Source organism: Maylandia zebra, linkage group LG16, assembly GCF_041146795.1.
Source record: "Maylandia zebra isolate NMK-2024a linkage group LG16, Mzebra_GT3a, whole genome shotgun sequence".
Classification (NCBI taxonomy): domain Eukaryota; kingdom Metazoa; phylum Chordata; class Actinopteri; order Cichliformes; family Cichlidae; genus Maylandia; species Maylandia zebra.
The window spans coordinates 13,256,416-13,273,852 of NC_135182.1; the positions used below are offsets into that span (position 1 = coordinate 13,256,416).

Below are 17,437 nucleotides of genomic sequence, written 5' to 3' on the forward strand. Positions count from 1 at the left end.
TGAGTGGTAAAGTGCATACCATCCCACATGAAGTCAGAGGTTCAAATGCTGGCTGGCTGCTCCGTCTGCCTCATGTTTACACTTCCTTTCGCTGTAAGTGTCTGATCAAGTCTTAAAATGCCTAAAATAAGCTTTTAGGCAATATTGCTTGAACTGAGTGAGTCCTTTTCATTTTGTGAAACTATATGACAGGCAAAATCTTAACTAGAAGAACAAACCCGCTCATTGACAAACAGGTTGGAGCGTCTCTCGATGACAGCTAGAAAACAAATGCTGCAGGTGCTTTGAAAACAGTGCATAGCACCAGAGGGCAGGCAGATGAGCCTCATCCCAGTGGAAGATGTGTCTCTCTCTTTGTGTAAACGTACACTTGTGTGTGTGTGTCAGGGTGTTACAGCGGAGCATGTGACTATAAAAGTGAAACACCTTAGGCTAAGTGCTGTTCCTGCCACTCACACTCCCCACTAACCTTTCGAACACACACCATCCAGCCTTATAGGTGTCATCTCACATTTGGGGGTGACTCAGGGGTGAAGCTTGATGACATTAAGAGATGACTCATATACCAGTTTTTACTATATAGACACTCCTGATCACTTTTAGTGTCATTTTAGTACTTTTTGGCTTTTCTATTTACACTGCCGCTGTTCATACTTTTGCTATACATCGGTCACTTTTGAACAAAATTGTCTCTAGGGCTTGATTTTATAGCTGTAACTCTTGTTTTGCCAAGAAGTGAAAAGTTAAAACCACAAGCCTCAGTCCACAAGGGATGATAAGTTTGACTAGTGTGAGCTTGTTGCGAGAAATATATTTCCAGATATAATTCATTGAAAGTACACACAGGAGGATTGGAAGCGAACCACCTGACATCACAGCTTATTGAAGTTTCACAGCCAAACTCTGCCAGAAGATCCACTGAAGTCAATCAACCAGGTGATCATGTTTGGCAGCATCTCAGATGTAGAGAGCTGGGCATTTGGTGAGCAGAAACCCCTTTTGGCTTTGAGTTTCTCTTAAGCTGGCAGGAATTTGCAGGCAAGCAGTCCTCCATGCTCACCAAGTGTGACTTGATCAAAAGTGAAATGATTAAGTCACATAATCTTACACCTTCATCAAAAAGAACTAGGTTGAAATACTTTATATATCTGAAGATACGTTAAGATTTTCCCTGCTTTTTCCTCTTGGTTCAGTCTTCAGCCACTGCTAAATACACGAATGCGAAGCACCTCATATGCTGTCAATCGACAATAAATGATTCACAACACATGAAGATATAAATGTACAATTCCACCATATATAAATTTTTATGTTAGAGAAACATCATATGTCCATGTCAGATTATGAATCTTTTAGCCAGCGCACAAAACACACAAAAATAACTTTTATAAGTCCAAATTTAAAGGAAAAAGTTGGAGAGCTAAGACTGACCGTGCTGAATAGTACCTCTGTCTCCATTTAAGTGTTATCTCACAGAATCAAAGTCCAGCACAGCAGTAATACTCTGCTCATTTCATCCCTTTTTATCCTGTCACATTACAAACTCGCCCCGTGAGTATTTGATGGGCAGCTCTGCCTTTTCACTCTCTGTGAAAACTAAACTCTGGATCCGAGCAGCAGATCTCGGTCTAAATACAGAAATGAAAAAAATCATAACAGGACACGCTGGAATCCAGGAACCATTTATATGAGGTAATTTGACCGCATACAACAAACCTACCAAACAATGCTCTCAGAGTTACAGTGAGGCAACTGTATTAAAAAGCCACCACAATCATGTTATTTGGCCTGTGGCTGAACACAAACATGTTTTCTTTTCTTTTTTTTCCGTCCCCAGTATAACTGTGGTCATACTTTCCCTACACAATAAACCAAATTAGTGGCAGGAAAATCTGATCATGAGCGCTCATGTTTTTGCGCAGTTGGAGTTGTGAATAGAGTTGTGTAGTTATTGGACACAATCTGGACAGTTTGTATCTGTCAGGTGCACCTTTTTATCTGAAGTGTAAATGTATATGTTTATACCCTCTGTATGCCTCGTCTTGTAACCATAAATCAAAAGAGACATGCTCAAATAGTCAAATAGCGGAGCTATATTAAGGATTTTTTACATTTTGTGTACTTAGAATAAACTCACATTTATTTAAATGACACAAAAATCCCTCATAATATTAAAAATCTAACTTAGCCATTAACTATTCTGACTGGTCGAGTTTGTTGCCAGACACGGAGAAAGAATAAAACAACCACTGAAAAGTCATTCCTGCACGAGGGAAAACCCGAGCTCACGGATAAAAATTAAAAAAGGAACAAACGGTGTTGCTAAGTTGATTTTCTGCAATCCAGGTTTTCACTGTAGTGTGCTGATGAACACAAAGAAACATACACACAGCAACACAAACCAGAATGGAGCCACGGCTCTCTGTTCACCTTTTATTATTGAACTCGTTACAGTCCTCTTGGCCCTGCTTTAATTAAACCCTATTAGCTAGTCAAGGTTCACTGTACACTAATAATGTTACTCTGATACAATTTGGCCTCTGCTTTTAGCTTTAGGAGTGTGTAGCTACCTTAATCAAAATTGTCAGTTAAAATGAAACTACAGCTCAAGTAATTAAATTTAATTGGATCTTGTCACTTTTTATGCTGGCGGTGTTTTGATCCTTGTTGAGTGTTTGCTGCCCGCGCTTCATACTGAGCTTTATTAGTCTGTGTCCTCGACCTTGCCAGGACCGAATGCGCATAGACCCGGTTGAAGCTGGAAGTGCTTTGAACCTTGAACGCTGCATGAGTGCAAAAGAAACTGCTGTAATTTGGCATTAGATCATTAGTATTTCTAGGTAATATCTGGAATTGCTCCTGCCTGGTCTTGCACCAGGTTTCACTGCAGAGGAGTGGAAAACAGGTTAGAATAATTCTGTTATCAAGCACCTCAGAAGAAAAACACAGATCAGCTGTTTTATATAACAGAGGTGCTTTTCCTTGTTGAAAATTAGTGGTAAGGAGACGAATGCGTCTGCGCTGGATTTACTCATTATGAATCCAGCTTGTAAAGTTTGTACATAGATTTTCTTGATTGTGCTTGTAGTGGAAGATCAATCGCTTTCATGTTTAATTTTTTGTTTTACAGTATATTTTCACAAAACACTTGCCGTTTTCCTCGCAGCAATCAGATGTCTCTTGGAGGAGAAAACAATTCCTGCTGTCATCTCCTTACATTGCACCTAAAGTAGAGATAGCCTACAGCCTACAGAAAGCCAAAGGTGGAATAGCTTTCCTGGAACGCCGGGTTCGTGGCCAGATTTTTGTGTTGCCAGAGGAATGAAACGTCTAAATGGGGTGGTCAGGATGGGCTTGGCAGTGCTGGAGTGACCTCTCAACCTCCAGACTTAGGAGAATATGGGAGGAATTGAACGCGCGGGCGTTCTACCTAAGGCAGGAGCGGCAAATCTTTATTCACTGAGAGCTGCTTGCTGCTAAAGCACATTCTCTTTCAATCCATTAGAGCGCACCGTCCCCTTCCCCTTCATCACACAGTGCAGCCCTTAATTTGACAATGACAAAGAGCCACTTGCAGATTTTAAATTTCATAATTTTAATCTGTCAAGTCTGACATTTAATTAGTGGCTTCCTAACCTGTGTCTGCCTCGCTCTCTGAAGGGCACCGTTTGTTCTGAGAGCGCTGCGCAATCTCTCAGCAAAGGAGAAGAGAGAGTGGATTAATATATATGTACATTACCAGCTGCTGCAAAGACAATACAGAGAGGGAGGCCATTAGGGCCTAATACAGACAGATGAGGTTAATAATATTTGGGAAGTGTTGCTCTATTAAGCAGAGCACTGATTAAGACCTGAGTGGGATCCCCCCCTTCACGAGGCACTGATTGGGAGCCAGGCTGTCTTTTGTTCTCCTGCTCCCAGAAAGAGGAGAGAGGGAAAGGGTTGCAGAGGAAGAAAGGACAGGAACAATGTTGGCTGACTTTGTGTTCCTCCTGACAATGAGGACGGGTGTAATGAGAATCTTTACAGTCCTGGATGAAGGTTTATAGAAGTCCAACGCCCACTGATAACTTCATTACAACTACTGAGCAAACAGATGGAGCCAGCTTTGGGAATCTTTCTGGTTTGAGGGAAGAGCTCCGTGATTGCTTTCAGTCTGCACTTGATTTCTTTTCTTAGTCACCGCTACATAATGTTGCCAGACTGACCTCATTAATTTATTCCCCTCATTATGTAGCTTGAAGTGTGGAGATTTGGCCCCTGGTTGAAGTTTGAAATTCCTTCTCCAAAAAAGAGAGAGAAAGAAGCAGGTTCTGTGTAACACTATTTCACACAGACAGCTCTGCTGGAGCCACTATTGATTTTCAAATCAATAGAAAGTGAAGGGAGATGGGGTGGAAATGGCTTGGAATTGGGCTAGCAGGGAAAATGTCAGGAGCTCCAGGTGTGGGTATAGCATACGTGTTTTTTTTTCTTTTTTTGACGCATGTCAGTGTTTAACTTTTATTATCAGAAGCCTTTTTTTCATGAATTCAATTCTTCGCAGAATTTTTGAAAACTCAACTTATCTTTTGTTTTCTCAGCCATTCATTAAGACAGAAAAAAGAGTAACGTGGCGAAGCTGCCGTTCACCATTAAACTAATAAACGAAGAGGCGGATCAATAAATACTGACTGTGTTTTCAAACTCTTTCTAATTACTCACCACTGCCTATTGTGTTCTTATTGAATTGTCTCTCTGGCAACAGGCCCTTCTGCACCTTCCAACACGCAGCGAGTGCTGTTGAGACAGCAGGAGACAAAGGACGGGGAGGAGGGGGTCCGACTCGGTTGATGCAGTGGTGAGACGGCGAGAGGAGTGAGGACGTCTTCCTGGGGCCCACTAGTGGTTGCTCCTTGCCTCTGCTGCTTCATCTGAGGGGCAGAGCAGATGACAACCATGAGGAGAGGAGAAAGATTAAAGATTCAGGGATATAGAGAGAGAGAGAGATAACCTCAGCCTTTTCTCTCTGGACTTGGACGATGCTCACACCACAGGGAGGAGAGATAATAACGAAAAAGACAGACCCACCTGTTTAAGCGCTGTAAATCATGTGTGTGTCTGCGTGAATGAATGCATGTCTGTACTGCTCAGTGTGTAAATCACTGCTTGGTCTAATTGGTGCCTAATAATACTCATTTCCTGTGTAGATGAAGAACAATGTATTGGGGGGCATATGGGGTCCGTCTGAAGCTTCACACACCAGTGGCGTGCAAGACTGGAAGTTTTCGTATGGCTTAGATACCGAGCAAGGACAGGCCCGGTGTTGCCGATACCAATACCATAGTTTTAACTTATACAGCAGCTTATGTAGTGTGTCTGCAGTGTGTCTGAACACATTTTAATGACCACCGTGATTCACTGTGATTTTTACTTTCCACAATTAATACTACCAACTATACCAAAAAACACCTTTCAGCTTTTCATGTCTTTTGAAACTGGATTTTTTTGGAAAGTTGGAGTGTAAATGCGCCTGTCTCTCAAGTACTTTGGGTCAACTTTGTTAAATGTGCTTCAAATAAAGTAGACGTAGAAACAAAGTATCGATTATCTGTTGGGCTAATATCAATCTGATACCAGAACCAATGTTGATGCTATCAATATTTGGATCTTTGTACCTCGGTGTACCCTGCAGTTCATGTGCAACTTTGTGTGTGTGCGTGTGCAAAATTAAGTACGTGTGTCTGTTTGTGTTCGACTTGATCACCGCTTTCCCTTGACAGTGCTCATAGAGAGAATTAGAGAGCTGGTGAGATAATCAGATGAATAAAAAGCAGCCGGTAGCTCATTACAAACCCTATTATTCATTAATTAACATTATTAAAACGTCTAATAGACCGCGGCACTCCTCCCAAGCCCCCCTGCCTCTTTTCAACTAGGTCCCTGCTCCGCGGTCCCTCCCGTTTCTCAACATGAAAAGAATAGCACATCAAACGAGGCCTGGTTTCAATGTGTTGGGGATTTGCAGGTGTAGAATCGCACACACACTGCGCAGGGGATCCGCTCGTCGGTCGCGCCGCGCTCCATAGTCTTCCACTTCGGCCTCACTGTGACACACGCCGCTCACCCGTGCCATAACAAACTCCTCATTAGGAGTGGGGAGAGAACTGGGCCGCATGCTCCCTAATTAGGTCCCCCATCTAAAACTTTCACTCTTCATCCCTCATCCTCCCTCCCTCCATGTCCCTGCATCACAGGAAAAAAGACTGCTGACATTTATGGAAGGCTGTTTAATCAGCTGTATATGCAGGGTTATAAAGGAAAGTTTAGGCCTGCGATATGTGCATACAAAGGAAATATATTTCTTTAGCACTCTAAAGAGGTTGAGCTGTGGCAACTGTCAAAACATGTTGCGACCTATGAAAAGTCTTTAGTTTTATCCAGAACTAAGCTACATTTCTCCCTCCCCTCACCCATTTTTCCCCGTCTCAGTTTGTAGTTCATGCATTAAAATACACAAATTCATCCACGAGATGCACAAATGCGGCCGATTAATTTGGTTACATTGCAGAGACCAATATTCAACTCTGAGGATAATATCTATCAAAAGTTTTTAATTGTGTTCAGTGAGAACCAAATATATTAAACATGCATAATATATACATAGATATGTGTGCGTGCAGCAAGATGGGGAGAATTTCTGTCCCCAAAAATGTAATGATTATCATGCATATTCAAATGTCCAAACAATACACCTTAGTTAAACATTAATATCATAATTTAGATACAATCCGTTTAATGTGTCCAGGAAAAGAAGTATTATTCCTCATTTTGTTCTCATTATTTTCAAATAAACAGGACACTATGTGCGGAAAACAGGGAGCGAACAGACAAATGATGAATATGTAGAAACTCTTGGAGATATTAGTGGGCTTTAAACTACATCCTCTGATTACTTTTCTGCTTTTAAATACTTGATGTTCCAGTTGTACTATGACCTTAAACAAGATTTTATTGGAACACAATATCCATAACATTAGGGGAGTCTTTTATCATGCTGAGAGGGACACCGCCTCCTTGTATCCTTAGTGGAGACTTTGCACATTAAATTACATTAATATTTCTATTTGTGGCGCCATATTCACATGTAACGCAATACACCACATGTATATTGTATAACACTAAACACAAATATTTTCTCTTGGGAGATTTGATACTATAATACTTTTTTTTTTTAACTGAATTAATTTCTGAAACACGGGCTCAGACGTGCGTATACATATATGGACGTATACACAGCAAGTCAGAGAGAGAGAGAGAAAAGAAATGTTGGTGTTTGTGGGAAAATGATTTCCTTTATCAAAGCAACTTTCAAATTATTGGCCTTATATTAGCATGGCGACCGCTTTCCCGCTCCTAATCTCTTGTGCTTTCTTCTCACTCTCTTCCCCTCGCGCATGCTGAGTGATGCTTCCTGACAAGTAAATCAGAAAAGAGGTGGCATTTCCCCACGCCGCTGAAGAGCCAGCATCCTTCTCTTTCCTCCCTTCCCTCTCCTTCTTCCTCCTCTCCTCTCCTGATTAAATCTGCTGCTCCCTGTAGGATTATTAGGATTCTAATTCAATCTGAATTTCAGGAACTTGTTTGCTTGGTTACCTGTCACAGCGTATCAGCTTGTCATATTAGTGGTGATCGTTGGCTCTACCTAATCTGCTTTAAACAATTTCATTGGGTGCTGGTCTATAAATCATTCCGTAATGGGATTGACATGCGCGGGCTTAGCTAGGTAAACAAATCAGCTTTGTTTTATGTTAGGCAGCAATGAACTTGGCTTTATCAACTTCCCATCGATTCACACACACCACAAGGTCAAAATCTCTCTGGCTGCTCATCGGGGAAGGGGGAGTGGGGGTGGTTAGTAGGGGTCAGCACTTCAGCAATTAGAATATGTATCAAATAGAAGCAGAGGAGCCCATCGCATCCTGCTACAGCTGTTGCCTTTCTCCAAAGTGTTAATTTATTTCTTATCAAAGTAAAGGCATTTCAAAGTAAAGCTTCGCAGCATTGGAGGGGAAGTTCTCTTTATGGGGATTTAAAAGAGAAAATAAAATGAGTTTGTAGTTTATTGACGGGAAGTCCCAAAGGCTGCTTAAAAACTCATTAACTTTCAAAACTAATTCAGACGTGTTGATTAACATCTAAGGGTTTGATTTATTTATTTATTTATTCCTTGCAAAAGATGGAGGAATTTTTTTCTAGGGCCAGTGTTTTTGCTGACATGCTGTAGTAAAAGTCCTCATTTTGACCCGCTTAGAAAAAGTTGATTCAAATAGAACTTTTCCTAATCATATCACAGTCTCAGCTAGGCTTATTTTGGCAGCACTTTGAAACTATATGCTGTTTCAAATTTCACATAAGTGGGATTTTTCTGTTCCAAAATATCTTAACCTTCGCAAACTACTGTGTCACAAAATCAAACAGCTGATTCTGGTTAAGTATTCAAATGCATAGAAACTGTTGTATTATTATTTTTTAGGCAGCTCAAGAAACATGACAGAGGTAACCAGCGCTGCACATTTGGTATGAGGGACTTTGGCAGGAGCATGCTGTGAAGTCTGCAGGAAATGGGTAGCATGAACCATGTCTTTTGGAGAGCGCCCCAAGTGCTCTGACCAGTACAAAGACAATTACAGATATGAGGCAGAGTTAAGGAATTCTCCAAATGTCCTTAAGAATAAAGGCATATAAATAGAGGGATTTGACTTCTTGTTGCTTCTCTGCTTGTTGCAGACAGAAAGCAAGAGAAAAGGAATGTAGGGGGGAGAACAAATTTCACTGAGCTGACCTGTTCAGCAGCATGTCATGGGATCTTTTCACACCAATACATCTCTCTAATGCAGGCAATTTCCTGCAGCTTTTCACCCTAAGAGGGGGATTTGACCTCTGTGGCTAACGCTTAAAACAAATTCGAATGTTTGCCAATAAGGAGGGATTAAGTCTGCCAGAAAAGGTGGGAGAGAATGGGAATGTCCTCTTTGCCATTAACAAACATGCATTTATGCATGTGTGTTAGACAGAAGCGCATCTATCTAAAAATATATTTTCAGTCAAATACAATACATGCATGTAAAAAAGACGCATTTACCATAAGTCTCCAGTGTCAACACGACTGCTCTTAGAATCAAGGGATCGGGGCAGCTAAGAGGTTGCAGGGCATGTTTTGAATGCACATAAATGGATGATATAGTCTGTCAGGTTAGTGGAAAAGTGGGGGAACTTGGATGAATACACATCTGCCAAAGTGGTTGACAAGTCATCTGGAGTAAACACAGACGTGTCAAAACCCGTGCATTGAAATTTTGGGGAAAAGCCTTTTGTGTTTTGATATTTGTGTGCAACATTTTAGAGAGGGTAAACTTTCACCACTTGAAAACCCTCCAAATCATAGCTGGCACGTTGAGGATAATCTTTCCAATTACCCACGTCTCTGTTTCTGAGTGTCTTAGGCTATTAGCCTTGTGATTCCTCTGCATCCAAAGCTATGTGCCGCTGTTGACAATGAGAGGTAAACAAGAAGGGGGGGGGGGGGGCGACTCACCAAATCCTCCAGAGGCCTGGAGGGGAAGCCACACAGCCCAAACTCCTTTCACTGTGAAAAAGCAGCTTCCTTTAAGGTTGTGCTCAGGAGAGACTGACAGCAATTACAGCTTTCTCTTCCCCCCACCCTCCACCCCACCCCAACCTTCTCTAGCTAGGAGAGAACCACATGATGGGAAACCACGAGAAAGGAAAACCTCCCCTCCTCCGCTGTCTTACTTTCTCAGAAAGAGACATTTACCTCCACCTCTCGGTGAGGTGATGATTGTTTACTTTGAGTGATGTGCTATTATGACAGTTCAACAAATCACTGTTACATAGTTTTGTGGCAAATAGTGGAATTTTAGAGTAATCCCATGTAAATTATTAATCCTTTCAGGGGGAAGTTGCAACACAGAGGCATACAGCACATCTCATACACACTCCACCCTGACAGTTGCACTGCTGTGCCAAAACGTTTGACAGCCTGCACTACTTTAGATTTGTTAAGAAGACAGTGGGGCTGAGTGTGAGCCCGATTCAAAAGCTGATCTGAGATCATTGCTGCGTGCCGTGTGCACTATTGTTGGCTGGATTGCATGGCATTAAAACAGGGGAAAGTATTTTGGTTTTTTTTCTTTGTACAACGAATGTTTCATTTACACAGTGTACATCACCGTGAGCCTCGTACAAACTCCAGCAAATAATCTCCCAGTGTATCATATATCATGTGTCTTTACAATCTCAGAGATGGTTACTTTGACACTTTTATTGGTCAGAGAACATTGAGAGTCCATGAAAGATGATATGAGAAACAAGGTAACGGAACAGTATAAGAATGACTCACTGACAGCTCACAACCATTTTAAAACTAGAAATAGATCCACAGTAACTGCTGAGATGTATTTGCCTCTATTTTTCTCCACTTGCCTCCTTCGTCCCTGTCTATGCCTCCTCCCCTCCTTTTGGTGGTCAGTGCAAGGATCACGAGGTGAAGAAGAATCAGAGTGGTACACATATTACTCTCTGTCTCTTTCCATTCTTTTCTGCTGGTGGTTGACAGGGCCTGTCTGGTCTAACCCGGGTGGAAAGTGACTCTAATTGTCATCTCAACAGACAAGATTCTGCAGCCATCCTGGAGGCATGGGCAAAATATACTTAGCTACTTTATCATTTAGACAGAACCCAACCATCGAGGCACCCTATTGACATAGACTTTTATGCAAAGATAGACTTTTTGAATTGGCAGGTCACGTCACCCACTCCTTAGCATGCATACATAATGAGAATAAAACCTTTTTACGTCCTGGCTGAGACACAAGCATCTGACAGGTAGGGTTTGGGAGTTCAAGGCAATGTATATATTCCCTGCCTCTTCTCGTGGACCTGGGCTGGTTATAGAAGATTGTGTTAGCTCAGAGTAGAGAATTTTACCAAATGTTCAGTGCTCGATAGCATTAGTCTGAGCCTGACGTTGCATTGTCTCAACAGTCCTCTCCCAATGGAAGCTATCAGGCTGGAATGTATATGCAACTACAGGAAACATTTTGAGCAAAATAAAATAAAATTAAAAAATATAAATTAATAATTATATCCAAAGATGAAGCTGTTAGTGTTAGCTATGGCCAGTGTGTTGGCTTAGCATGTTAGCATGCCACTGGCATTCAAAAGCAACGTTATTAGCTATGGCCAGCATCTTGGCTTAGCATGTTAGCATGCAATTAGCAATCAAAAGGAACATCATTGGCAATGGCTAGTGTGTTGGCTTAGCATGTTAGCATACCATTAACAGTCAAAAGGAGCATCATTAGCTATGGTCATTATCTTGGCTTAACATATTAGCATGCCACTAGCACTCAAAAGCAACATCTCATGGACACCTTGAATGCTCATAACCTAGCATTTCAAATATTTTACTCAAGAACCAAAAAACATAACCTTCCTTTGGTGCTACAGGAAAAAACAGACAGCCACCATAGCCATCCTATGCGAACCACGAATTTGTGTACACAACTGTCATGGACAATTGCTGCTAACATGCCTTGGACTCCTTATGTCACATATCAAACCCACAAAATGTTACAGATTATCCTTGTTTCAGTTCCCTTTTCAAACTAGCTTTGTTTCCTTTATTTTGCTCCCTTTCCTACAGGCTTCAGCTGTTGCCCCCCACCCCAAAAGGTGAAATTACCCAGCTTTTGTATGAGGCACAGTCAGCCTTTGAATGTTGCCTGTGAATGCCTGTGGGCCTATAAATGTGCTATGCGAGGGAAAGAGAAAGTTAAGCTGTCCTATTGAATTGATTGAACATTCATGAAACTAAAGTGTGCCCTCCCTCACACCCCCACCCCCTTCTCACATGTGGAAATGACTTCCAGACATCTCCAACGTCCCGTATGGAACACAGCCGTGAGGATCCCTACCTTACAGTCAGGTGCTGAGCTGTTGCCCTGAAGGCACGATTCAATTGTTAAATCTCTTATGAATAGAACAGGAGGGTTCATTTTACCGCTTACAACCTTCCACGTTCATGTTTTGACTTTGTTGGTTTAATTGCACAATTATTTTACACACTATCTTATTTTGTAATCATGTTCTGCCTTGCTGCTTTTAGTTACATAAAGAAGAAAAAAAAGTAAGTCTAAAGAAAAAAGAGCTTTGTAACATTTTAAGTTTTCAGTTCCTCAGTTTAAAAACTCAGTGTCCTCAATGTTTGGCAATCATTTTGAAATGTTACAGGCATACATTATATTGACTGATTCCACTTTTATGGGGCTCTCTCCATTGCACTTTCATTATTTAATCAAAATGCCTTATTGCTTTTGCCCGACAATACACTTAAACCGAATGAATTCCAAGGAGTTCTCATTTTATGTCAGTGCCTGTATATCGTCAGCCTCAAAGATGGCAATATTGAAAGCAATTTTCTGTGTATTTAGGGGCGAGTCAAACAATTTCTGGAAAGAGAACTAATCAAAATGCATCAACCATAATCAATAAAAGTGAGATAAGTTGGATGATAAGACTATGATGATGAATTATACCCATTTTGCTTTCTCCAATACTTTGGGAGTTGTGTGTGTGAGAATCCGCACGCGTGCTGTCAGATGAGCGCGTGTCATCGCTGTGCATCATATCACCAAAGAGCCCCTATGTATCCCACCAACAGGCCGCATCATACCCCTCTATTAAACCATCCGACACCCAAAGGTTGCAGTCACAACCACAAAACAACAACAGCTCAGACAGCTGTGAGACCTAATCATTATTTGGCAGAAGTAGCGAAATCATGTCAGAGTAAGCCCTAAACATCTCGCTTCCCAGTCACATTTGAATCATCTGCAATTAGTTTTGTTTTAATAACACTCACAATTAAAGGTCCTCCGGTTTGCATAATTCATGACACGGCAGCGCCGATGTCAGAAATCAAATGCAACAAATTAGAAATAACAAGTTTGAGACAGTGTGATTCAATTAAGATCCGGGGAAACATTGGGCCATGCATAATTGAGGGGCCGGCAAGGCAAGACTCATGTCAGGCCTGTCAGCCCCGCTGCAGCTATTGGATTTGGCCTGTCACACACACTCAAATCAAGCCTGTAAAAATTACAGGTTACATTGATTTCTTGATTTTATTTGCGAATGCTTGTGAGTGGGAGAGCTCGTGCATGCGCGCGTGTGTGCACATACGCTTACATGTGTGTATAATTGTTTGTGCATGCACTGCGTGTGGGTGTGCTCACATGTGCTTGTCTCTGAGAGTGAGATATAAATCAGGTGTGGGAGACCATCCAGGGGTTGAGAGCCGAAGCCACATCTGGAGCTGCAAGTTAGAGCCGGCTGAGCCCTTTAGATGTTGAGCGGAGCTCCGGCAAGCTGTGGGCACACGCGCGCGTCTTGCAAACCGCATGATCATCGCCAATTATTACAGTTATGTTTATAGTAAAATCATCAGAACTAGCACTTCCATTCAACTCTGCTGCAGCTTACAAAATGTGTGCCTTTTGGACCCAATTGTGTACACGCATGTGTGAGTACAGTCTTGTGCGTGCAGTCTCTGGATACAGCATGTTTGAGGCTTTGAAGGTACCTTGCATACTGTGCCAAGATGCAGATGCTGTGTTTATTCACCACATTACGCATCAGCTGCAATAACAAATAAATACACAGTGGCTCACAGAGGAGATGACAAAAGTTAGTGCAGCAGAGATATGGATGTGTATGAAAGTGCATTCTTTACTCTGTGTGTGAGTTCGTCATAACACACATGGATATTAATATAATCTGGGAGTTATTATGTTTTGACTTAAAGTTAACTTTAGCCATTTCACTAACATCAGGACACATCTAAGGACAGCACAAGCCTAGGTATGCAGCAATCTTATTTTGGCTAGATTTCCCTCTCCGTAGGCACTTAAGCAGAGAAAGAGAGCAAGTGTTGGGCATTAAATGAGCTCTCAGTTATGAAACACTTACGGGGTTTTAATTATCAGGGATTGTTGAAAGCAAAGGAAATAGAAAACAAAAATTCTTCTTTGTGAGTTTAAAAACATGCTGCTTATTTAATTAAACGATAGCACCCACAGCTCATAAAGACCTCAGAGTTAATAAGATTTCCTAAGGACACCCACATTAACACAGGCTGCTGCTATGTTTTTGATAATCAGCGTTCTCGATGTGGCGTTTGGCAAAGTTTGGGGGGGGGGGGGTGCAGTCGGGGCCACAAAGCAAGAGCTTTATGTGCACGCTTGTGGTAATTTTCAAAAGTGTCACTGATGTCGCACTTCATTTTAAGATATCAATATTGCCATTTGAAAAGGGACCAAATCAAAACCACAATTAGCATATCTTCCAAAGCACTTCCTGCAAGAAGTATTTTCAGATTTGGATCTCGCTGAAAGGCCGCTGCTGCAGGAAGGAAACATGTGTTAGTAAACTACCAGATGCAGCCACACGTTACTTTCAGAGTCAGTAATTTCTGACTGAATAATCACTAATGACTGAGGACCAATAGCTCCCCGAAGCATCATCTTAATCTGTCTTGTGACTGGCTAATTGTAGCCAGACACACTAACCTCCCTGTGGCCTGTGGCCTGGCTCTAACCCTGGCACTTCTTTTTCTCCATTTCGGCCTCTTGCTTTTCTTTTCTCGTTCTGTTTTATCAGCCTTTGCTAAGTTGACCCACTCCTGCTTTCTCTCTTTCTCTCCTTCTCTCCCTTTCGTTTTTGCTTCATCCCACTCCCGCCGACTTTCCTCAGCTCCGACGACATATGGGAAACTTTTCCAGGGTGATTGCTCCAATCTGATTAAGGCAAGCTGTATAACTGCCATTTATCGCCGCTGCTGCTGCGAACCAGCAAGCAGCTCTGAGCTGGCCGTTCTCAGTCCAGACTTATCCATTAGATCCTGTTCAGGCTCCTCCAATTGTTCTAACTGCCAAGACTGTACCATGAATCAAAACCCCTGGCAGACATACAGATCTCTCTCTGATCGCACAGTTCAAAATAATGCCATGCCCACTTAAAGCTAGAGTGGTTGGCGCTCAGTTAATTTAAAGTCCAAGGGAAACAGGGCTGGATATGGAGGAAAGGAGTGCAAAAAAAAGGAGGGAAAAAAAACTTACCATTACATTAATGCAGTTGGTTTGGGTTCAACAAAAGGGGGACTTGGCCTGAGGAGCTGAGCGGAGAGGGTTATTACAGCATTTAGCCATCTCCAGACACAGGAGAGAAATGAGCCTTGTGGCCTTTGTGTTATCTAATCTCGTTTGCATTTCCTTTCAGCATCATGAAAGAGAAATGCAATAGGGTCCTGATTGTGTTTGTTTGGTGAAATTCTCATTTAGGGCTGCTGTGGCTATGTGCCTCCACCAATAATTCTCTCCTGGCTGTATTTGTGTGTGTTTACTAGCCTTATGGCGGTGCGTATAAGTCTGTGGAGCGCTTTGAGACGATAAGAAAACAGTAGCTTTACAACAGTAGCTTTAAAACTACATGTAAGCTGAAAAATGAAGGTGAATTTATGCAGTATCACCACTTGGTTATCTGACATCCGCGCAGCTCGGTTCATATTTCAGAGTGATTGACTAGAGGAAGAAAAGCACGTGCCCGATGACAAAAGAGACGGGAAACGGACATAGAGTGGATTTGACATGATGAGTGCCAATGCCCCCATTGATCAGTACCATTGACATCCCTTCTAGAACCCTGCAAGGTGGGTTTGGAGTAGGCAGGAAGCTGAAGGTTACAGCTCGCTGTCACAGCACTGTCCAATCACATTACACATCATAATGTCTGAGAATCTGCGTGCCTTCCATGCATGATGGACAGATGACAATCATCCCTCCCTCTATTGTTTCTTCCAGTCGCCTCATCTCTGGGATACGTGTCTGAGATGTTGTTCCCATTTATATCTTTAAAAAAGTGTCAAACTGTATTCAAGGTAAAAGTGTCGAGCTGTAATATCTTTGGTATCAAAACTTTCACCAACTTAATGAAGATTAATAGCTGTATTTTGTTCACTTTTTGGCTCTGAATTTGCACAGAGCTGGTAATTTATAGCCAGAGGTCGGACCGGGAAGGTGCTCTCACCAGTGGCCAATGGGCTCTTTGTGTTTATGATGAGGGGAGAGGATGGAAAGGTGATTTAGGCAGACAGCAGGTCTGCTTCTTTTCAGAGCAAACCTCCAGCAGACAGGCCATTAACAGAGGTGACAGAGAAAAACAGTGGCAATCGCTTTGATTCTGATTTACACCACTGCTGAAAAACCCAAACAAATTAGAGGAACAAAATAATACACAGGGAGAAATAAATCACATTAATGATTAGGCTTTGAACGACAGTCGGACATGAAAGCGAGTGGCGGCGGGGGCATCTGGAGGAGAAGATGGCAGATTATGAGATGATATTAGGAGCTGTCTTCAGAGAAAGCCTGAGAACAATCAGGCGCCAGCAGTAACGAGGAGAAATTCTTTGTTCTTCTCTCCACTCAGTAGCTAACATGTTGTTATTCAAGTCAACAGCCACTAGAACCTCGTTAGTAGGCCAAGCAGCTTACTGCTCATTAGCCGACAAAGGAATGATATTCATTGACAAAAAATGCAGCTTGTGGAGCTTTTTGGCAATATGTAGAGTACAAGAAAATGGCACATGTAAAATGACACAGAACATAGAGCCTGGACTCAAACTACGAGGATTCTTTTATATATCGGACATGCAGTAAAATACTGCATTTGTCCTCTATCAGTGAATAATTGGAGATATACCAATAATTCTAATGAGCATTTCATTAAAACAAAGCCAAAATTACACACACACAGAGCTTGTGTTGTACATTAAATTTATTGTTATGTTAATATTTTTCTTAAATTGAACATTGTTGAAGGTTTGCAAGTAATTGCTCGGTAATCTATAAATGCAGACAGATTACATGTTGCATAAAGTCTGAATGAGACTCGACTCGACTGGATGTATTCTGGTTACATTTCTACAGAACAGGAAATGTAATAGTTAAATATACATTTCTGTCCGTGTAGACAGCAACAGATATGATATGATTTTCAACAGTTTATCATAGTTAATTGACCCCATTTAATTGTAGGCTGTCAGCCGGCAGACTCAGACGATCTCATTTTGCAGCAAAAATAATAACTGAAGTGAGATAAATTCATCTTACAGATATAAAACATATATCGACAAAGTTTCACTTTGAGCACATAATTTGCAGTTTGCACTTGTTATTATGATAATCAGCATATTACAAAATTACAAATTGCACTAATATTGTATCATGCATGAAGTATTGTGATAATATTCTATCATGCTGTGTTTTGACATTCCCACCACTAACATCCATCTATCTCTGTCTCCATAGTGTCCAAG

The 17,437-nt window shown here is 41.6% G+C and overlaps 1 long non-coding RNA gene across 3 annotated transcripts in view; it reads right to left on the reverse strand.

The window, feature by feature from the left end:
• The window catches only part of LOC143412937 (uncharacterized), a 74,140-nt gene that overhangs the window by 45,411 nt on the left and 11,292 nt on the right, over positions 1-17,437 (reverse strand). For all 3 annotated transcript variants that reach the window (XR_013093449.1, XR_013093450.1, XR_013093451.1), the window contains exon 3: positions 4,705-4,913. This is a non-coding gene — a long non-coding RNA (uncharacterized LOC143412937). The remainder of the gene's footprint in view (positions 1-4,704; positions 4,914-17,437) is intronic.